Genomic DNA, 24,337 nt, shown 5'->3' with positions numbered 1-24,337 from the left:
TTTATTTTATAAATTATAATAAAATTATCTTATATATAATTATATTAATAACATATGATCAAAAAAATTACAAATGTTCATATTTAAGATTAACATTTTATGTTATAATTTATAAATTATAATATGAAATTATTTCATATATGATATATAATTATATATTATATATAAAAATTTAATATGTATTTATATATTATATATAAAACTTGTATATATAAATATTTTGTATAATATATAAAATTAATTTTTATATATATATTTTTTTCAACCGGTCTGGTTCGGTCCGGTCCGGTTCCAGAAACTACGGAACCGAAACCGGACTGGTTCCGGCCGGCTTTCATAATATAGGAACCGGTTCCGGACCGGACCGGTTCAAAACCGGACCAACCGGTCCCGTCCGGTTTGGTCCGGTCCGGTTTTCCAGTTTAAATTTACACCCCTACCCACGCATCTGAGCTGAGAGGAGGCACTTTTAGGCCATTTTGTGAATTGTGTTTGGTTGGAGGAATTGGGACCTTGAATATGCATGGCGTGGCCATTATCTTCTTCCTGAGTTGATTACTCCATTGTTACTCTGTTAACTTGCAGGAATTAAGAGAATCCTAACAAGTGGTATCCCAAAGCCGTAGATCCTATACTTTTCCATCATTCTTTCCCATCACCGATAATCCATACAACACCTTGTCCCATACAGTTCCCTGTCCATACACAAAACCATGCCCATATACAAAGACCATTCACCTACGACAATCAACTTTCCTTTAGAACCATTCCATATACAAAGACCCATATCCATACACATAACCATACACAAACACCATATATAAACACTTTCGCCTAAACCATATACAACAACCCATTTGTTATTTCCACAATTATGGCCAAAAGTACAAGATCTAATAAAGAACAGCAGGAAAACCAACATCAGTTAGCTATGCAGGAGGAGATCCAGGATCTGAAAGGCCAAGTGGCCCAAATCACTAGCATGCTCCGCACCATGTTTGAGCACCAGCAACAACATGACAACCGAGACCAGCAGCTGCAAAGGGAGGTTGACATCGCCACTTATTTGTAAATACGAAGTTTTGAACAAGCAATATTTGAGGCCAAAGACAAAATTTATCTCTTTATTTCTTTATCATGTTGTCCCGTTTGGTTGTAGAGAAAAGTATAGAACCCAAGTAAAATAGATATCCTATGCTCAATATACTGCCTAATTGCTCGATGAGTCAATGTAGAAGGAAAGAAATAAAGAGAAAGATAAAAGGGGAGCGACAATTCAGCAAGCTAGAAAAACTGATCTATGAACAAGCTAGGAAACTTGAGTAGAGCGACAACTAGAAAAGGGATGTTGAAGACTATTAGAGCTAATAAGCTTAGCTGGCAAAAGTTACTTTTTTAGTCCCTTAGTTATGTTAAGTTAGTTAGCTTATAACTATTTTGGACATGTATGTAAATCAGTTTTTCTCATTGTAATTATGTACTGTTCATTCTTATTTGTGAAATAAGAGTTTACGAACAAGAGGAATACTTTCCCAAAATACTCTCCCTATTCTAGGGTTTCTACATGGTATCAGAATAAACATCTCTTTCGCTTGCCTTCACACTCTGCTTTCTTCTTGATCTTAGAGTATGTCAGATTCATCTTCTTCGTCAAGTACTGTTGATAGTCAATTTGTGCTTAGTCCGGTAGATGTTTCCAGTACTGCAATCGTCTCTCCAAAGCTCAACGGCAAGAATTATTATTCTTGGAGTCGTGCTATGCTTATGGCGATTGGCTCTCGGAACAAGATCGGCTTCATTGACGGCAGTCTTCAACCTCCAAAAACAGATAACTCTAACTACAGTGCTTGGTTTCGCTGTAATCTCATGGTTTCTTCTTGGATCTGTGCCTCAATGACTCAAGAAATTGCACAGGTAATTTTGTACATCGAAACTACTGAGAAGATATGGAATTTGTTGAAGCATCGATTTCAACAAAGTAACGAAGTTCGAATTTTCGAAATACAACAAACTCTTAACAACATCACTCAGGATCAATCATCTATGAGTGATTATTTCACTCGTCTTGAATCTTTGTGGAATGAATGGCATCAATTTTCGCCTATTCCTATATGTACATGTGGAAAGTGTGCTGTCTGCACTTGTAAAGTTCTTGATTCCATCGCTACTCGTGAAGAGAAAAACCTTACAATGATTTTTCTCATGGGACTAAATGAGAATTATCTCACTACCAGAGGTAACATTCTTCTTATGAAGCCATTCCCTTCGTTGGCTGAAATTTATTCCTTAATCATTCAAGAAGAGCGACAATGTGGATTCTCTCGCACTTCTTCTCTGAATCAAGACAATATTACAATGTCAGCCTCTCAAATTCACAAGTCTTTTGAACCAATTGTTGCTGCTGTACCAAGGAAGAATTTTAATTCTACTGGTCAGAGGGAACCTCCTCATTGCACACATTGTAACCGCAAAGGTCACATTTGAGACAAGTGTTTTGAACGTCATATAGTTATCCCCCAGGCTTGCAAAGAAGAAGAATCCTAGTGATTCTAAATCTGGTTCTCGCCGATACTCTGCTAATCAAGTGTCCACTTCCCTCGAGGCAAATACAGTTTCCAATTCTGGTCAAGTTTTTTCTCAAGAGCAACTTTAGTAGCTTCTCAATGTTCTCCAACTTCAAATTAAATCAGATTCACCTCTAGGCATTTCTCCATAACCTAATCCTTCACCACCTCCCAGTTATGTCAACATGGTAGGTATTTCCTCTCATTTTTGTTATGTCAGTTCTGCTGCAATACCTTGTCTTAGTTCCATTTCCTCACAAAACTGGATTGTTGACAGTGGAGCTACAGAGCACATGGTCTGTTCTCTGTCTCTTTTTACTTCACCTCCTACACCTGTTAATGCCACCGTTAGTCTACCAAATGGTCACTCTGTATCTGTGTCTCATATAGGCTCAGTTATGCTTTTGGCAAAAATAACCTTACATCATGTTCTATATGTTCCTTCATTCACTTTCAATTTGATTTATGTGCACAAACTTACCTCAACTTCAAATCTTGCCATGATATTTTTGATTGACAAATGCTTAATTCAGGACCTGTTTGCCTGGAAAACGATTGGAGTGGTTGATCAAAAGAATGGATTATATTTGCTGAACTCTAGTTCTTTCTCATGTTCTGTTTCTCAATCTTTACCTTCTCTGTCTTTCAATTCTGCTTCATCTCCAATTGCTGCAAATAAACTTGCCTTGTGGCATAGTAGATTAGGACATATGTCTTTGTCTCGAATGCATTTGATACATGATGTAATTCCTGATGTAAATTTTCATCATAATAATGATCAATGCCAAATTTGTGCATCGGCTAAACAACATAGATCTTCTTTTCCTATTAGTTCAATTAAATCCAATATTCCTTTTGAGCTTATCCATTGTGATCTTTGGGGGCCATTTGTTGTTCCTACTAATAATGGTCATCACTATTTTTTAACAATAGTTGATGATTTCACTCGTTGTACTTGGATTTATTTGTTAAAATTCAAGTCTCAAACTGGCAGCACAATTGAGTCCTTTTTTACCATGGTTGAAACACAATTTGCATCCAAAGTCAAAACTCTTCGTTTTGATAATGGAACCAAATTCAGTTTGTCCACTCTCTTGTCTTCCAAAGGCATTATACATCAACATAGCTGTCCATACACTCCACAACAAAATGGGGTCCCTGAAAGGAAACACTAGCACTTATTAAATGTTGTTAGGGCTCTCAAATTTCAATCCAACATTCCTTTATCCTATTGGGGGATTGTATCATGACAGCTACATTAATCAATCGATCTCCTACTCCTTTGTTAAACAATAAGTCTCCTTATGAGCTTTTGTTTTCAAATAAACCTTCTTATTCTCATTTGAAGGTATTCGGCTGCTTATGTTTTGCTACTAATGTCTCTCCTCATAAAGCCAAATTTGATACTCGAGCCAAGAAATGTGTATTTCTTGGTTATCCATATGGTACTAAGGGTTATAAAGTCTTAGATCTTGATACTAAATCCATTTTTGTTTCTCGTGATGTTATTTTTCAAGAGAATTCATGTTCTTCCAAAAATCAAAATCATTCTCCTCAATCTGATATTGTTCTTCCTATATGTGTCAATGACATTAATTCCTCTCTATTAGTTGATATTCCTCCTTCTAATGACATTAGTCCAGACCATCATGATCTGGTTGATGTTATTCCTAGGAGATCTTCTCGGATTAGACAACCACCATCTTATTTGCAGGAGTATCATTGCAAAATGATTCAAACTTTTGATCAATCCTCACTCCCTTCGAGTTCCACACAGCAGGCTTCTAATAAAGCTTTTGACATTTCAAGGTATCTTTCCTACACTCGTTTTTCTCCTGCTCATAAAGCTTTTAGCCTTTCTATTTCAATTCATCCTGAACCCAAAACTTATAAACAAGCTGCCAAAGATCCCAAATGGCAGGAAACTATGAATGTCGAAATCTTAGCTCTTGAAAATAACAAAACCAGGATAGTTACTGACTTGCCTCTTGGTAAGAAAGCAATTGGTTGCAAGTGGGAATATAGGGTGAAATATAAGGCTGATGGTAGTGTTGAAAGATATAAAGCACGCCTTGTGGCGAAAGGTTTCACACAAAAGGAGGGAATTGACTATGCTGAAACATTCTCTCCTGTTGCCAAAATGACAATAGTTTGCTGTTTTTTGGCCTTGACTGCAAATCAAAACTGGTATTTAGAACAACTTGACTTGAATAATGCCTTTTTGCATGGTAATTTAGATGAGGAAGTCTATATGGTGATACCACCTGGTTTTGCACAAGAAGGGGAACACAAAGTATGTCGATTAATGAAATCTTTATATGGATTGAAGCTGGCCAGCCGCCAATGGTTTCAAAAATTGACTCTATTATCTTTGGGTTATGAACAATCTAAAGCTAATTATAGCTTGTTCACAAAGGTACAAGGTTCTTCTTTTATAGCACTTCTGATTTATTTTGATGTGTCACTCAAGTGAAGTCTTATCTTCATGATAAATTCAAGATCAAAGACTTGGGTCAGGTTAAGTATTTCTTGGGTTTAGTAATAGCTCGCAATACTGTTGGAATTTCTGTTTCTCAACATAAATATGCTCTTGAAGTTTTGGAAGATACTGGTTATCTTGGTTGTAAACCTGCTCTATTTCCTATGGATTCCAAACTTAAATTGACCAAATCAGATGTCAATCTTTTAGAAGATCCATCTCAATATCGGAGGCTCATTGGTCGATTATTGTATCTTACTATAACCCGGCCAGACTTGTCATATTCAATTCATTCCCTAGCACAATTCATGGACAAGCCATGCAAATCCCATTTAGATGTTGCCTATCGAGTCCTTCTATATGTCAAAGGGACTCCTGCTCAAGGGTTATATTTTCCTGGTTCATCTTCTACACAAATTAAAGGTTTTTCTAACTCTTATTGGGCTGCCTATGTTGATAGCAGAAGATCTATTACCGGATTTTGCCTTTTTCTTGGTGACTCATTGGTTTCTTGGGGATTTAAGAAACAATCTACATTGTCCAAAAGTTCAGCTGAAGCAGAGTATTGTGCATTAGCATCAACTAGTTGTGAAGTAATTTGGATATCACAAATTCTTCATGACTTACACATTCCTCATCACTCACCTGCATCTTTATATTGTGACAGTAAATCTGCTTTACCTTTAGCAGCCAATCCAATTCATCATGCTCGCACAAAGCATGTTGAAATCGATTGCCACTTCATATGGGAACAACAAGCCAAAGGTGTTATCAAAACTTTCTATGTCATTTCAGCTCATCAATTGGCTGACATCTTCACCAAGGCTCTTGGCAAAGTTCAGTTTCATTTTCTCTTATCCAAGATGGGCATTCATAATCTTCATGCTCCATCTTGAGGAGGAGTATTAGAGCTAATAAGCTTAGCTGGCAAAAGTTACTTTTTTAGTCCCTTAGTTATGTTAAGTTAGTTAGCTTATAACTATTTTGGACATGTATATAAATCAGTTTTTCTCATTGTAATTATGTATTGTTCATTCTTATTTGTGAAATAAGAGTTTACGAACAAGATGAATACTTTCCCAAAATACTCTCCCTATTCTAGGGTTTCCACAGAGACCTTAAAAAAAAGTCAGGGCTTGGAAGAAGAACAACAGAAGTGAGAGAGAAAAAGGTACATAGCGACGTTGTTAGTCATCTTGTTTATTTTAGTAGGATACCTATTTTTTTTATCATCTTCATCTCACCATTTCACGAAGTGACATTCATTGATTGATATATTTAAATATTATATTATACTTGTGGGCCAATTATTTGATGCCACATCAAGAGAGTTGAGAAGATGATAATTAGAAAGATGATAAATATAATTTTTCTATTCAAAAACCTTATTGAAGAGGATAAATGATACTGTTGATGTCGTGTTTCACATGCCTGTGCCACTCTATGCTGGCAGCGCTCGGGCTCTTCCCTGCAAGGAGGAGAACGGGGGAGCTTGAGCCCATGGTACCTCCGACACTCAAGTTAGTCTAAGGTTGTTGAAGATGAAGAGAGTAAGAAATGCTAGAATCATATAGCAAGGAGGTATTTTAGAAGAATAAGAGAGAGTAACCCCTCTCGCGGCAGAGTAAGGGGTATTTATACCTGGTCTGGATGGATTCCGAGGCAACGCTGACCCGTACGCGGATCCGTACTGGAATCGCACGTCCCTGTCAGATCTTGCTTTACACCAGGCTTGTTAGGTCTGGCTTGGGCCGTTGTCGGCACCTATGTGAGCACATTGAATGCGACATGGTCTTCCTGCCGCGCGCTTGCCCCTATCCCATTAAATGTGGCGTGGCCTTGGACAACCATGTCAGGGACGGGGACGTGCTCTGTCCATCAGATTGCCTCGTCAGTCTCCCTGGTGTAGTCTCAGGTTGCGTCGGTCCCCTAGCTCTTACTTGGGCTCTTAATGTCACGTCTTTGGTACCGACCTCCTGGGCCAAGCTGGCCCATCCCTGGCCTCGTGAGCGGGCCTGGACCCAGCGTTTGTCCTGGTTAGATCCTTGGGGGTTTCTTCCCTCACACCGACCTCCTAGGCTGGGCCGGCCCATCCCCAGCCCCATGAGCGGCCCTAGGCCCAGAGTTTGTCTTAGTTAGGTCCTTGGGGGTTTCTCCCCTCCCAGATGCCTTTTTGTAACTTTTTCTGGAGAAATGGATTCTTAATTAAGGGCTTATTTGGAAATAGATCTCATCCCAAAATTCACATCTCATCTCATCCCATCTCATTTCCAAATATAATTCAAATACAAACATTTTCAAATTATTCATTACAACTTTTCCTAACTTTCAAACAAAAACTAAAAAAAAATTAAACTTTTTCAAATCTCTAAATAAAAATAATATTATAAAACTATATTTTAACTTTATAATATGTTTTATTCAACTTTTTCTCTCTCCTTTCTCAAAACTCAAAAAATAGTCAATTCAAACTATTTCACAAACTATTTTACTACTATTAACAAAATTCTCATATCACCTCACTCTCCAAACGAGCCCTTTTCATTTTCAAAACAAACATATGTTTCGACTTCTGACCCAATATTTTCAGAATGAGTGATATTTCAAGTAATAAGATCAGGTTAGAACGGATTGGAAATTTCTAGGCGAGAATAGGTATTGTTGGACTTATCATGAGAAGTATTATAGTTACAAAAAGATCTTACAAAAGTAAATCCATAAACTAATATGATTTCATATGATATGTTATATTTACTTTATAATAAAAGTAGTTTTACAATCTGACGTACCACATCAAGTCTCGTTAGTTTGTAATTTTATTTTGTGAGATCTCTTTATGACTAAAATATTTCTCTAATTGATATATTCCCTTTCACTACAACAAATTTGAGATTTTAGGACGAAATTATTTAGGGATGAAAAAAATTTCGTCCCTAAAAGTCATTTCTTGGGATGAAATTTAAATTTCGTCCCAAAAAATTGATGACTTTACAAAAGCGTTCGAACGTTACAATAACCGTTCGAACATAATTTTCTATGACGAATTAAATCGTCTCAAAAATTTTTTTCCGTTCGAACATCAAAAAATACGTTCGAACAGTAAAATTTAGCAGAGAATTAATTTATTATGGCGGTTAAAGTTCACAAACGTTGGAACGATTATTTGTTGCGTTCGAACGGAAAATATTTGGTGGCAAATCCTGGCGGGAAGGTTTCTAAACCGTTCGAATGGAATATATTTAGTTAGAACATATTCAAGCACCACATTTATACATTCGAAGGTATAATATTAATTTCGGTACGAAACTCAAAATATAAAAAATATATACCATATATACAAATTCATTAATTAATTTTATGTAATTAATTTAAAAATATTTTAATGATTTCTTTTATGTTAAATAAGATTTTTTAGTTAAATAAATATTATCAACCATACACCACATAATATAAATCAATAATTACTCCAGAAAAGATTTTATATTTAATTTACAAATAAAGCAAATTATCAAAATACCATATATATTGTTCATAACTATAATAAAAGAAAATATAAATAAAAAATAGAAACTAATGTGATGCGAGGTCTCTACACACATCCTCGACTGCAGCTAATTGTGTCTCTACTTGTGTCAGTCAAGTACTGAGCGTGACCTGAGTTGCATTATTGGCATTAATCGATGTATGTAACTCATTAACCTCTGTACGTAACCCAGAGACGGCAGCCATAATCTCTGTACGCAACTCAGACATGGCAATATGCACTGCATCAATCACTGCTGATGTGTGTACGCTGAGCTCAGCACTCAATATGTCAGCCATCTCCTCGCGAATAGATGTGCGTGATGCCTTAGTCTGTGTAGATGTCTCACCAGCCGATACTCCAGTATCTCCCGACTGTGCATCTCTCTGAATCTCAGCCCTATCAGGAACAGCCCCACGAAAACGAAATCTCGAGTGTCCCGTGCTCCGTGACAGGGTGGTGCTATTGATCGGTGCCATCGGAAATCGGGAACGCTCGGTAGGTTCGGACACGACCCCGGCATGTAGCAAAAAACGAGTGATGAGAATCTCAAATGGCAGTATATCTGTCATAATGAACTGTGCCTCTGATCGGATCCTCTCAAATATATAACCAACGAGGTCGATCGGGATGCCACGAGCGACCCGTATCATAAATCTCGCTCGATCCATGCCGACCTCGGTCTTGTGCTGCCGTGGGTCAATATTGTTGGCAATGATCAAATTCATAATCTTGAAGAAAGAAGATAAATCTGCCTGCCTAATACTCTTCGTCCCATCATCCACTGGAGCATCTGGACCAACAATCAAGTCCCTGACCTCATGATCAGCAAGTGTATCGATCTCATCTGTGTAATCTGGTTCCTCGTCCTGAGACATAGCTGCATCACCTGAATGATCAAACTCTCTAGGCGGCAGGTTTGGATAGGCATCAAGAAGCCTAGGAATACCCAGATATGCAGCGTGAATATTTCACGTTCGAACGTAATTTGTTTTAAGTTTAGTAAAAATTATATTAAATGTATATTATATTTATAAACCTATAAATTAATATAATATATATACTATTATAGTAGATTATATATACTGTAATATATATGTAATATTATAATATATTATAATATATATATGTAATATTATAATATATTATAATATATATTATGATAGTAGAATACTTTAAATGAAAACATAATAACTTATATGTATTTTTTTATAGTATAATAGTAATATGTCATAATACTTTACCATCAAAGTGTTATATATGAGGTTGTAATATATATATATATATATATATATTTATGATAGCATATAGAACTATATGGTATACTATATATTCCATTATACTTTACTATATAAGTTATATATGATACTATACAACATATATATATATAGAGTATAGATTACTAATATACTATTATCTTATAAATTTCTTTATAATTTATTATGTGACCTTAGTATATTTGAGGCTATACATATGTTCTCCGGATATATTACTAATACATATGATCTAATATTTTTCACTATACTTTAATATAGGATAATATATATGATACGATATATATCATATATAGTATAGATTATTATATATCATATCGTAATCATTACTAATATATTTTCCTTTATACTAATTTAGTATAGTATAATATATATTATAGTATATATTACTAATATATATCATAGTATATATTATTAATAGATATCATCTTACATGTTTATAGTATACTCTAGTATACTATACTATATTAGAAGATATTTAGTATAGATTACTATATATATGATAGTATATATAACTAATAAATATGATCTTATAGTACTTTTCATTTAATGATGAAAAAAATTATATTTAAACATAAAGGTGATGTGTTCGAACGGCACTCATAAACCGTTCGAACATATATTTGGCGTTTGAACGTATAAAATAGCATTCAAACGGATTATTGGTATGGTGGAAAAACATCCCGCCAATTAAAGACTGATGGACTACCGTTCGAACGTAATTTGTTATAGTTCGAACGGATTATTACAGTGGTGGGAACATATCCCGCTAATTAAACTATAGTATCATCTAATATGTCTATATATATTAATGTTGTTCTTTTATTCAAATGTATAATGAAAAAAAATATTAATAAACATTTACAATACCGTTCGAACAGTTAAAAATAAAAGTTCGAACGGATAATTTTCGAGCGAGAATGATTCAATAACGTTCGTACATATTATTTATACGTTCGAACGTGAAAATCTAGGAGGGAATTTTCTCCCGCTAAATATAAATAACCGTTCGAACATGAAATCTTCTGCAAAAACACTACAGAACTTCACAATATTGTCGCTCTCCTCCCGCGCGCCTTCTCAGTGTCGCCCGAAGTTTACCCCCTTCGCGTACCAGAGGTATTCTTCCTCAAACTAGCCCTCAAACTCAAAAAAATTTCCATCTCACTCAATTATTCTTGAATTACTACTTGCAGTGGAGCTTATTCGCACGGCATATCACCATCTCCTTCCCTTTTCATCTCCAAAAATTCAGGTATACATTTTATATTCTCATGCATGGTTTGAACTTAATATTTTGCAATGTTAGAAATTTGTATGCTTTGATATTTTTGTTTGTGTTGCTGTGAGTTTATATTTAATGGGGTTTTCGGCGTTGTTGAAGACGACTGAAAACTGGAATGAATACGTTCGAAAGGTTTAGGATTACCGTTCGAACGTATTCACTATGTTCGAACATAGGTTAGAATCGTTCGAACGTAAACATTACATCAATGTATTTACATTTAGAATATAAATATTTCTGAATAGTTGTAAATTATATGTACTACTAAATCTTTAAATCAAAATAAAAATAATTAGGATTTAATATCATTTAAATAGTTAATTCTAAATTAATAAAATTAATATTTAAATTAAAATAATATTAAATATTTAAATTAAAATACAAATAGTTAAGATTTAATAATACTTAAATACTTAATTCTAAATTAATAAAATGAAGTTTGTAAATTAAAATATTACTAAATCTTTAAATTAAAATACAAATAGTTAAGATTTAATAATACTTAAATACTTAATTCTAAATTAATAAAATGAAGTTTGTAAATTAAAATACTACTAAATCTTTAAATTAAAATACAAATAGTTAAGATTTAATAATACTTAAATACTTAATTCTAAATTAATAAAATGAAGTTTGTAAATTAAAATACTACTAAATCTTTAAATTAAAATACAAATAGTTAAGATTTAATAATACTTAAATACTTAATTCTAAATTAATAAAATGAAGTTTGTAAATTAAAATACTACTAAATCTTTAAATTAAAATACAAACAGTTAAGATTTAATAATACTTAAATACTTAATTCTAAATTAATAAAACTAATATTTAAATTAAAATCTGGAATAAATCTTGAAATAATACCTATTAATTATATTTTTGTTGTATTGTTGTATAAATAATATGTTGTTATTATTTGACATATGTTAACATATCTTGCATTGTTTGTTCATCAAAATAAACCTTAGACCTGTTCGAGAGTTATCAATCCTGATGAATGCTTGATTGATAACTCTTGAATTGTCCAGAATGGACAGTTTGAGATTGTAAGATCATTCTCGCAAACTATAGAACTATATCTGTTTTCATCCAACATTATGATTTTGGTAGATTCATCCATTGTTCTCCGGATATGCAGTTTCGGTGATGGTGCAACGACATGTTAATTGTCAGTGCACACAACCAAACGAGCATATTTGGGGAACTATGGGGAGATGCTGCCGAAATTTTGTTGGACGTGACAGATAATAGATCATAGGTTGGCGACTATGATCTTACAATCCCGAACGGGATAGGACCAACTACCCGGTGAAAGGTGGCATACTCATTGATTGGTACATGATACATGGTTGTTTGCTGATGCACATGTGATTGTTTGTAATGAATATAGTCGGCATGGATAAGAGTTGGATGAGAGTTAGCGATCGATTGGGTCAAAATTACAATGTATATGCTGAAGGTGTTAAGAAATTCTTGGAGTTTGCATTGGGTACATGTGATAGTGATGGGCGTATCAGATGCCCATGCAGAGAATGTTGGAATTTGCGTTCTCATAAGATAGACTTGGTGAGAGAGCATCTGTTTGTCAAAGGTATTGATAAGGTTTATACTGATTGGATTTTACACGGCGAACCGTATCCAACTTCATTTGAGACTCCACATGAAGAAGAAGAGATCGATGAAGATGTACAACCAGAGATTGTTGGAGATGAATATGATGAGGATATGGAGCAAATGTTAGGTGACATCGGTGCGGGAATGTTTATGGATGAAGGTGACACAGACATATCAAGCTCAAATGATGGGGGCCATAACACTTTTGCACGCTTGTTGAATGATTCACAGCGTAGCTATATCCAGGATGCAGAAGACACAGTAAGTTGTAATTTACTGTAAGATTGCTTAACATAAAATCAATGTGTCGATTATCTATTAAGGCAGTCAATATGTTACTTGAGCTGTTTAAAGAGGCACTGCCGACAGACAATACTTTACCTCGTAACTTCTATAAAGCAAAAAAGTTGAAACGAGGACTCGGATTTGATTACAACATAATACATGCATGTAAGAATAATTGCATATTATTTTGGCGAGAGAATGAGCAGTTGAACGAGTGTCCTATATGCCACGAGTCAAGATGGACATCGGACAAGGCAAATGTTCCGCAAAAGGTCGTACGCCACTTTCCATTGATACCTAGATTACAACGATTATTTATGTCACGCGCAACGGCTGTAGACATGGCATGGCACTCATCAGACATAGTAAGGAACGATGATATTTTGTCACATCCTGCTGACTCCCAGGTGTGGAAGGAATTTGATTAGGAACACTCATGGTTTGCTGAAGAACCGCGTAATGTAAGACTTAGGTTGGCATCAGATGGATTTAATCCGTTTGGAAACATGAGTACTAGTCATAGTACTTGGCCAGTTGTACTTATGCCGTATAATCTACCACCGTGAAAGTGTATGAAAGATCTATATTTCATGATGTGTTTGCTCATCTCAAGTCCGAGGTCACCGGAAAATGATATAGACATACACTTACAGCCATTGATTGCAGAATTGAAAGATTTGTGGGAGAATGGGGTTGTCACATTTGATTCGTCAACAGGTAAGTCATTCAAGATGCATGCTGTAGTGTTGTGGACAATAAATGATTTTCCCACTTATGAAAATTTGTTAGGTTGGAGTACTAAGGGGAGAATGACATGTCCAACTTGTAACAAACATACCAAATCTGAATGGCTTACATACGGGAGGAAATTATGTTTCATGGGTCATCGTCGATTTTTACCTGGTGACCAGAGATGGTGTGGAAATTCTATAATGTTTGATGGAACTGTTGAATGGAGCCAACCTCCACCATATTTGTCTGGCGAAGATGTACTTGCACAATTTATAGATGTTGGATGTAATGAATTTGGTAAAAAACAACGAAAGAGAAAACGAGCAACGAATGAGTTGAATTGGACAAAGAAGAGTATATTTTTCGAACTCTCATACTGGTCGAAGTTAAAATTGCGGCATAGCCTTGATGTTATGCATATTGAAAAAAATATATGTGAATCCGTATTGGGAACATTGATGTCAATTGAAGGAAAAACAAAGGATACAATAAACTCAAGGAAGGATTTGAAGCGGTTGGGAATAAGACGGGAAATGCAATTGCAAGAAAATTGTTCGTCTGTCTACATGCCGATTGGGTGGTATACATTATCAAGGAATGAAAGGGTTACATTTTGTGAGTGACTAATGAAGATAAAATTACCGGACGGTTATGCCTTGAATCTAACAAGGTGTGTGAGAACAAATGATTGGAAAATAATTGGATTAAAAAGTCATGATTGTCATGTTTTCTTACAGCGTATCTTGCCTATTGGTATCTGTGGGTACTTGACCAGAGATGTGCGCTTGGCTTTGACTGAGTTGGGTGTATTTTTTTAATGACTTATATGCTAGGACGTTGAATGTAGAAGTTTTGGATCGAATGGAACAAGAAATTGCCATAATATTGTGTAAGCTAGAAAGTATTTACCCACCATCATTCTTCGACGTCATGGTTCACCTAGCCGTTCATTTGCCACGTGAGGCTTGGCTTGCAGTACCAGTTCAATATAGATGGATGTATCCTATTGAACGATTTCTTGGAAAGTTGAAACGTACTGTGGGTAACAAGGCCAGTCCAAAAGGATCAATTGCAGAAGCATATATTGATGATAAGTGGCATACCTTCTGTTCCAAATATTTTCACGGAGTTGACACTCGGTTTGATCGGCCAGAAAGAAACTTTGACGTTGACCGAGCAAGACAACAGAATGTGTTTTCTGTGTTTTCCCAACAAGTTCGTCCAATTGGTGCAGTGCGTGGTTATGACTTGTGTGGAAGAAAGTTCGAGAAAGCTCAGTGGTACGTGCTGAACAATTGCCTTGAGATAGAGAACTACTTGAAGTAAGTTTTAACTTTTTCTTAATTTAAATTCCCTCATTTACTTTTAAAAAAGTCTAAGAATATAAAAAAATTGTGGTAATCATCAATTTCAGTAATCATATTAACGTGCTCAAAGAACTGGGAGTAAATGATATAAACCAGAAACATGAAGAGGAGTTCTTGAGATGGTTTGAAGAACGGGTAATGATATTACATATGCGTTACTCAATAACCAATGAAAAAATATTAATTTCAATTTTGATATAGTATATGCTTTATTCAATATGTAGGTTGTACAAATGCATGCGAATAATCCAAATGATATATCGGATGAATTGTATGCATTGGCGCGTGGCCCATCGAGACGCGCTGCTCGATATTCTGCATGTATTTCTCGGGGAAGTATGTATCACACAATGGATCGAGATTGTTATAGGAAAACCCAAAATAGTGGTGTCCTAGTCAAAGGAAGTCATGATGGAGAAAATATTGATTTCTATGGGGTTATTGTCGATATAATTGCAATGAAATATTTGGGAGAGATTGCGGTATATCTATTTAAGTGTGATTGGTGAGATTTAAGCAATCCTCGTACTGGAGTCCGTGATGATGAATATTTTTTTAGTGTTAATACATAAAAAAAATGGTATGAAGATGATCCTTTTATTTTGGCTACTCAAGCATCTCAAGTATTCTACTTAGATGACCGGAAGTTAGGAAATCAATGGCGAGTAGTACAAAAATATTCTCCAAGAAATATATATGATGTTATCCCTCAGGCGGAAGGACAAGATGAAGAAGAATATGACTCCTCTACTCAAGAAGCATACCAAGAGAGTCAACCTGCTTTAAATTTGTTTGTGGATTTGAGCCAGTATGAGATGATTTCATTAAATAGAGAAGATATTGAGACTGAAATTGTTGATGCGACAGTTGAGGAAAATGTTGAATCATCTGAAGTATCTATAGATGATGAGAGCGACTTGTCAAATGAAACTGATACAGATTATGATTGACCAATTATGTGTTAACATTACACTTGATAACAAATATTTTACTTATTGAATATATCAGTAGTTTGAAATTATGCCGCCAAAGAGGAAGGAAGTTCGCAACCCATCTCCACATGTTCCTAGCTCTCCTTCAAACTCACCATTAGAGATTGACTCTATAGAACAAGGTAAAAATCCAATACTCATAAAAGTTATTAATTAAGGTTCTATAATAGACACATAAATGAAATTGATTACAATGTTATTTTTTATAGAGTCTACAGTACAATCTCGTCAAGGTCGAGGCACCACTAGAGGGGTGACGTTGGAAAAATATCGGAAGGTGGGTAAGATCAAGGTTAACATTCCTGATGAACATACCGGGGGCGAAGGACAACCAGCAACTTGGCTTGCATCGCATGTGGGTGCTCTTACACGACCTTACGCACCTTTGGCAACGACTTCATGGAAGAAAGTCCCCCAAGATGTTAAAGAGCTTATAAAAAAGCGTTGTTTGGTAATGTTTAAAACATTGATTTAGTAGAATAAATTTCTATATTTTACTTAAATTTAGAATATTATAAATGATAATGTGTTTGTGACTATTTTTTTTTAAGGATGATTTCGAATTAAATTTTAGTCGGAGAGAGGAGCGTAAAACTATGGAAGAGCTTATGGGTAATGCATTTCACAAATATAAGGCGAGGTGTCATGAGCATTATAATAAGTTTGAGAAGAAGGAAGATGCACGCCAACATCCTTTTCAGGATGTCCGACCTTCTGAGTGGGAAAAACTTTGTGACATGTTTGAGGATCCATTATATCAGGTATAATTAAATTTAATTATTTTACTTGTCCTATTTGTCATTTCGCTTCATAATATTTTCAATTTCTTTGCAGGAGTGAAGTTCTATAAACAAAACAAATAGATCAAAATTGAAAATTAATCATCATGCAGGCTCAAGATCTTTCCATCGCCTTTCTAAGAAATTGGTATTGCTATTTTTTTTATTGGATATAGTTAATTATTTGAATGAATCATAATGACTTTATATCTTAACACATTTATTGTAGCAAGATTCAGATAATAATTATGATCTGACAAAATTATATGCTGCATCGCACACTGATTGTAATGGAGAGTGGACTCATCCTGATGCCCGTGAAAATTATGTAAGTATTATAACCTGTTTTAATTAAATATATTAGAATATTTATGACGATATTAATTCTTTATCTTATATATGTCTAGGATAAAATGGTTGCCCTACGTGCTGAATCTGTGTCAAATCAAAATTCATCAACAAGTGATATTGATATTTTTACACAAGTCCTGGGTCAACGTTCAGGATATTTGAAGGGTTTGGGTCACTCTGTAAAGCCTGGTCCCTCTTCCTCTTCTTCTGGGAATGCATCTATGACTTCTATAGCGCTAGAGAATGCGAATTCCAGAATCAAAGAATTGACTGCAAGACAGCATGAGTTAGAGGCTCAATTGGCAAAACAAGCAGATATGAAGATGCGCCTCAAACAACATGAAGAACAACAAGAAGAGTTCAGAAGACAGATGCAATTCCAAATGCAGCAGCTTATGCAACAGTTCAAGCCTCCAAGCAACTGATGGCTTTTTACGTACAGATTTTGGGATTATCTATTTATGTACGAACAATGCCCGTCTCGACTGTTATTTATTTAGTTTGCGCTTATTATAACACTTTTGTGAGTGTTAAATAGTTTCTAATGTATTTTTTCAAATATTATGAATATCTATTTGGTTTTCTATTATTGATTTAAATTGAAGACATTTCGTTCGAACGAACATAAAACTTTCAAACTCTATGTTCGAACGACAATAGCGTTCAAACGTTAACATAATATTCGAACAAAATTTATGTTCGTAGAGTTTGAACGATTACACAACGTTCGAACGTCATTTATTTCAGTCGTGTTTGAACATAACCTATACCGTTCGAACCCATATACCGTTCGACCTGACCATTTAACGTTCGAACACAAAAGATAAATTCATACCGTTCTAACGACTTCATGTTTGTTCGAACATATTTCGCAATCGTTCAAACACGTCACTACTGTTCGAACTTAAAATTGTTTCCGTTCGAACAATATTCTTGGACGAATTTCAACCGTGACAAAAAGAAATTACCGTTCGACCATGTTCGAACGGTTTCTTTCAATTTCGTCCCAAAAGATATTTTTTGAGACGAAATGGTGATTTTTGTCCCAAAATACCTTTTGGCACAGTGATGTTGGAACAACCTTGGGATGAATTTTTTTCATCCCAAAAACTTTTTGGGACGAAATTTGGGTCTTTTGGGATGAAAATTTTCGTCCTAAAAGACTCGTTCTGTTGTAGTGTTTAATTTTTTATCGAATTTTATGGTCTACTTTAGGGAGAAAATAAGACATAATTAAATGCTTATTTATAGTTTACATTGTCCAGAATCTTCGTACGAATAATATTAAATATTATAAATTTTCATGTTGTATTTATATATCTCTCATGATGTCAAGCGAAGAATTAGAGTTAATCTCTATCTATTATAAGCATTTTTTGAAGGAAAATGCTGACTTGGTATTCAACACCAATAAGATGACGACACTCAACATGAGCAATAAAAAGTTGAAAAAACATTAAAAGATATGAAAGAAGATTGAGTAAAAAAAAATTAGAAAAGTAATTAAGAGATGTAAAATAGTTATACAAGAGTTGTCAGTTTATGATTGAGAAGATTATAAAATTGAGTGGATCACTTTTTAATCTTCACTATCATTAAAACAAATTCGCTTTAATTCCATCATATCATCTGAAAATCAATAGTTCAAAAGTACTATTTTCTTTTTTTAACATAGCTGCTTAATAGTTGTAACATAGTCTTAGTGGGACCGAAATCCATATATGTCTGAGCCTACAATGAGTACCCAAATTTCAATCTTGTCTTGCAAATCATTTAGGCCTCATTGGTTGCTAAACTCAATTCAGTATGATTCATTTTTAAACCTCTTATATCATCCAAACAGCTACTTAAACTACATTCGAAAAGAACTTGAGTGATTCTACACTGTTTGATGTAACCACCTTGACGAATGGAAGAAATTCTGCAGTGGGCACATGATGCCTATAAACCGATGGCTGGGAAAAATAGAAAGTAATGTTTTATCCATTTTACTCCTAGTTAATTTGACATGGATGGCAGCAAGTGCAGCTTCAAGAATTTTTTTTGCCATTTGGCACCGACAGTATTTTTGATATGTAAGATGAATAGTTGAATGTAATGATGACATTAATTTATTTTACAATTTTCTATAAATATATTTAAACTCATCTTAACATCCAAACACATTTAAACTCATTTTAAGTGGACCCTATAAAACTCAATCTACTATCTCAATTCATTACTATTCATAAAGAACTCAACTTAACTCAACATCCAAACACAGCCATAGTATCCAATGTGATAAGATCAAAGTGTGCATCGATTAGTCACTTTTACTTGAAAACCGTTATATGTTTTAGGAATTATCAACTTAAATTAAACAGTACACCAAAATTTAAATTTAGCTCATTACTAGGGAATTTTGAAAATTAAAAGTGACTCGGAAGATTAATTAGGTTTATATATATACCTGCTTGGTTTTTTGAATATATGTTATGTTTTCTTAATGAGTATTATTACTGGGTCATTTGAAACTTACCACTCATATGGCACTCTTGATGTGACGACAATATCACATAGTGCCACGTGGTTTGTTTAAAAAATATATAAAAGAAATATATACAAACTAAAAGGGCGTTCAAAAATATAAAAAGAGGAATAATGAAACTTTAGATTTTTCCTCTACCACTTTTGTATTTTTATTTTAAAGTTTTTTAATAAACCACGTGGTATTACATAATTGTGTCACATCAAGAGAGTCATATGAGTAGTAAGTTTTAGATGATCAAATAATATTATTATTTTTTAATTATTGGCATCGGTATTCAGAAATGAAGTCTCAATTAATTTTGAGGGTGCACATGCTTTCGACAAGCAGTTTTTTGTAAGTGCAGATCAGATAATTCAAATGAAAGTTTCTCAATTTGAACATCCCCAAAAGTGTAAATGCGAAGTTTTGAATCCAATATATATATATATATCCAATTTATAAGGCTCGCACCAAGAACACTGAGCCACCCCTTGGGAATGTTTTTAAGTTTGCTTTTGGTTGCTTGTAACAATGCTTATCTTGAATTTGTTATATCCATTCACACAAAGTAGTTTCTTATTTTATTCACTCAAATGAAAAGTAATTCAAAATAAACAGCATGAGTTGGTATGATTGAGACTGATACAGTGCGTAACGAAGAACACCATTTTTTTTGTATAAAATTATTCAATATTGTTCGGAATTCAAGAATAATCAAAATGCCCTATAGATATTCAAGTTTAACAATTTGCGTATACTCAAAACAAGTACAATGGGCAACTTCTTACCTTCTCCACAGAATAACTCCATCAAAGTTCAGAAAATGACAATCGACCTTGAATAATATCGCTCCTCTCGCGTTGTCACTAAGCCCACTGTGCCCTGTGAAATTCAGAAAGAGAGACAGAGAGAATCGTCACGAAATGGGCAGAGAATATTCCCACTTAGAAACAACACCCAAAAGAGGCAATTAGTAAAAAGGCTTTATATATTCTTCACAGGTTGCATTTGTCTCTGTTATTTATTTTCTCTGTAGCTTTCAGGTTTCGGCTTTGATTGAAAGGATCATCCGTGATATTAAGAAAAAGAACCAACGGAGGAAAATAAAAAACCGAATGAGGTTTCGAGAACCGAGGAAGGAGCCCAACAATAATATTACCTACTGTAGTACTTCATGTTGCTTTCATAAGCTAAGTGGCAGCATCTCCATGACCCCGTTTCAATTCCCAATTTCAACTTCCAACACCTCATCTACCTTTCCGTTTCTAATATAAGATTCCCATTTCAATAATATGCAGACAGTTGATTTTTTTAGAAACATTTTATAAATGGAAGAAATATATGGAGACCCTGCCAATTTACAAAGCCCGCTTATTAACACAAAACATCTTATGACGCAAAGATTTTTACATCAACTAGGATAAAGACTTTTTTTAAATCTCGCAACCAGTAATGTTTTTACATTCCTACTGTTAGGGCTTGGAGTAAGCTAGCCGAACCCGCTTCACTCTGGCCATTTGCCCAATTTGCATTGTTCATCCCGAACCTACTCGGCCTGAATATGACATTTCTATCCCGACCCGCAACCATTCCGTTTCCAACTAAATATTTCAGTTACGTTTTTCCTGACCGAATTTCCAGCTCGAAACTGTTCCGATTCCGACTAAGTATGCTGACCCGTTTTCGATTTCGATTTTTCTTCCCATGTTATTTCCCATCTCAGGCCATGACCTAGATTTTCTTTCCATGTCAATTTTCGCTAGTTGTAAAGCTTACTTTCCATCTCATGCCAGACTTGGACCAAGAGTGTTGACGTCAAAAATTGCAACAGATCGGAAGCGACTAAATGATTATTCTCTGCCCATGATGATGATTTGGGTGTTGATTTGGTGCTTTTTGCATTTATCCATAAAATAAGTAACAAATAAACAAATAAATAAAGAAAGACACAAGGATTTACGTGGTTGGCATAAAGCCTATGTCCATTGGTTGTTTGGAGGTGAAATCTACTATAATGAGTGATTTTATAACCTATCATCGTCTCACACATCTCACCATCTTCTCTCAATGGAGGCTATTGATTTTTGGCTTTATCTCGGGGCTAAATTATAGGTTGTTGATTACACCCCTACAGATGCCCACAATTTTTAAGGTCAATTTGCTCAACAAGAAGGGCTTGAGAATCTTTAAGTCAATAATTTGTAGAATAAATTTTGAAAATTGGTCCTCGATTTTCTGTTTGGTCTCTAGTTTTCTATTTTTGTTCTAAGTGGTGAAGAACCTGAAATCGAATGGAAAATGCCTGCTTAAGATGTAAAGTATATACAGTAGATAAAACGCCGTCGCTTACAAAAAAAGTATTCAGTGTTTTCAGTTATGGGGTATTATACGACTTGACCAAGTTTGTTGTCGGAATAAAATTGGAAATAATCGATTCCGAATTGTTTCGTTTAGAGTTGGGTATTTTCAATGTAGTCGGGTCAAAATGGTTGAGTTGGGTAGATGGTTTAAATGCACAACCCTAAGGGAAATGGGGAGAAATTCACCCATTCTAGTGGGAGGGTGGATGGTGGACTTGGTGCCTGATTTGCTCAGAGTTTTACCTGACCGCCTTCTAGCGCTTAGTTTTACATATATAGCCTAAAATATTTACCCAACCCCTCTTTTCAAATTTCCCTATCCTTCTTCGAATAGCTGCCTGCCACTCCATCCCATCTCCTTCATCTCCTCCTTCTCCTCCATTCACCTTTGTTTTTCTTCTTCTTCTCCTTCTTAGGTCTGTCATCATTGGTCTCTTTTTAGATTTAAGTTGACTAAGACCCATGGTGGGTCTCAGATTTGTGCTAGATGGTGATGGGTCTAAGTTTTCTATAGCCAAGACCCATGGTTGGATCTCAGATCTGTGCCACGGTTTCAACCATGGATCTTATATCTATATTGGTTGAGGATCCATGTTTGCTAGTAGGGATGATTGATATGTGGCACCCTCTCCCTTGGTAAAGTACCTGGAGAGGATTCGTGGTGACAAGGGTACTAGCCTATCAACAACACCCAAGGTTCGAATCTGGTTAGGTGTGCAATAGTGTCAGCCATACTTTCTACATAATGTTGCTCGCTCATATGCTGGTCTAGTTGCACTTTGTAGCACCCACGACTATCTCACTAAACCAATGAAGTGGATTCTCATCTTTTCCTTCCACTCACACTTTATTGGTGGTCTGTCCTCTTGCACTAGCATGGTTCTCATATTCTCCCCTCCTTAGGTTAGAGTTCTCCCTTAACGTAGCCTTCCAAGGTAGAGGATATTGACGGGGGATCCTTCGATGCCTCTGATTTCCTTTGACTGAAGAGGGGGGGACTTGACCTCATTTGGATCTGCAGGCTTACCTTCACCATATGAAATCGAGACATGAGTTGACTCATCATGTTTCCTTTGTCTCATTTTCTAGCTCCTCTACTAGGTTCGACATTATAGGACATTGGTGAATCCTCACCCTTGCCTTTTTCTTGTACATCACACTCTGAAACTGCTCGTTTCTCACCTTGAGGTGCCCTAGCTACACCATTGTGGTCCAACATTTCCGCTATTAGGGTTTTTGCCCTCCAAGAACTCACTTCGTCTCAGCAACATTCCTCTTTTGCTCGTTGGAGTTCGGCTTCCAATCTCGCTGCTTCGCTTCATTCCTCCAAGAGCCGCGCATTATTTGGATGGTACAACTGCCCTACGTGCCATTCTTTTCTCTCGCACCATGGTTATGGTTCTGAGAGCTATAAGTGTGATGGTCCAAAAGGGTAAACTAAAGGCTATAGCTTGACTCTTGCCCTCAATTTGACCGATTTACCCTAGTCTCAAGCGTTACAGTGCACTCATTATGGCTTGAATAAATATGAGATTTGTTTCCACGCAACTTGCTCACTTTTTGAAGTAAACTCCTCGTTTCTTGCATCTCTCGACTGCACCTTTACTAAGGGTATGATCTTAGATCGCAATGTTTGCTTCTTCCACTCAATGATTCGTATTGGTCTTTCTACATAAATAAGATTTCGTTGTAATGGACGTAGGTCTGAATTGATTACTTAGGGTTGTTGATTCCTGAAACTTTTCTTTAACGAGGAAACGTGTGAGTCCCATTGTATTCCACTAGTATCGCAACTCGATATGATATTGGGCCTACTCTCTATATCACTTGGTCTGATCCAACATATCTTGGGCTTAATTTCCATTTTAGCCCAAATCTTTCAACTCCTTTCATAGGAGATACAGCCAGTCCCCTTCCTCAAAGGCCGACTCCCCATTCTCACATCAACGTAGTTTTTCAGCCTACTATGAGCCGTAGCCATCCTTGCTCGTATGAGTTTGACTTGTTCTGTTATCTCCAGGACAACCTTCAGTCGAATCACTCTGACTTCTCCTACTTCATCCCAACATATCGAAGATCTACATTTTCTCCCATACAATTAAGGGGTCATCTGGATGGTTGCTCGATCACTATTATTATATTCAAACTCAATGAGTGAGACATGACTCTCCCAGGGTCCCAATACACATACCTCAGCAGGTCCTCCAACGTTTGGATGATCCT

The sequence above is a fragment of the Juglans microcarpa x Juglans regia genome, chromosome 6S (assembly GCF_004785595.1).
Source record: "Juglans microcarpa x Juglans regia isolate MS1-56 chromosome 6S, Jm3101_v1.0, whole genome shotgun sequence".
NCBI lineage: Eukaryota > Viridiplantae > Streptophyta > Magnoliopsida > Fagales > Juglandaceae > Juglans > Juglans microcarpa x Juglans regia.
This window is presented reverse-complemented; position numbering follows the sequence as displayed.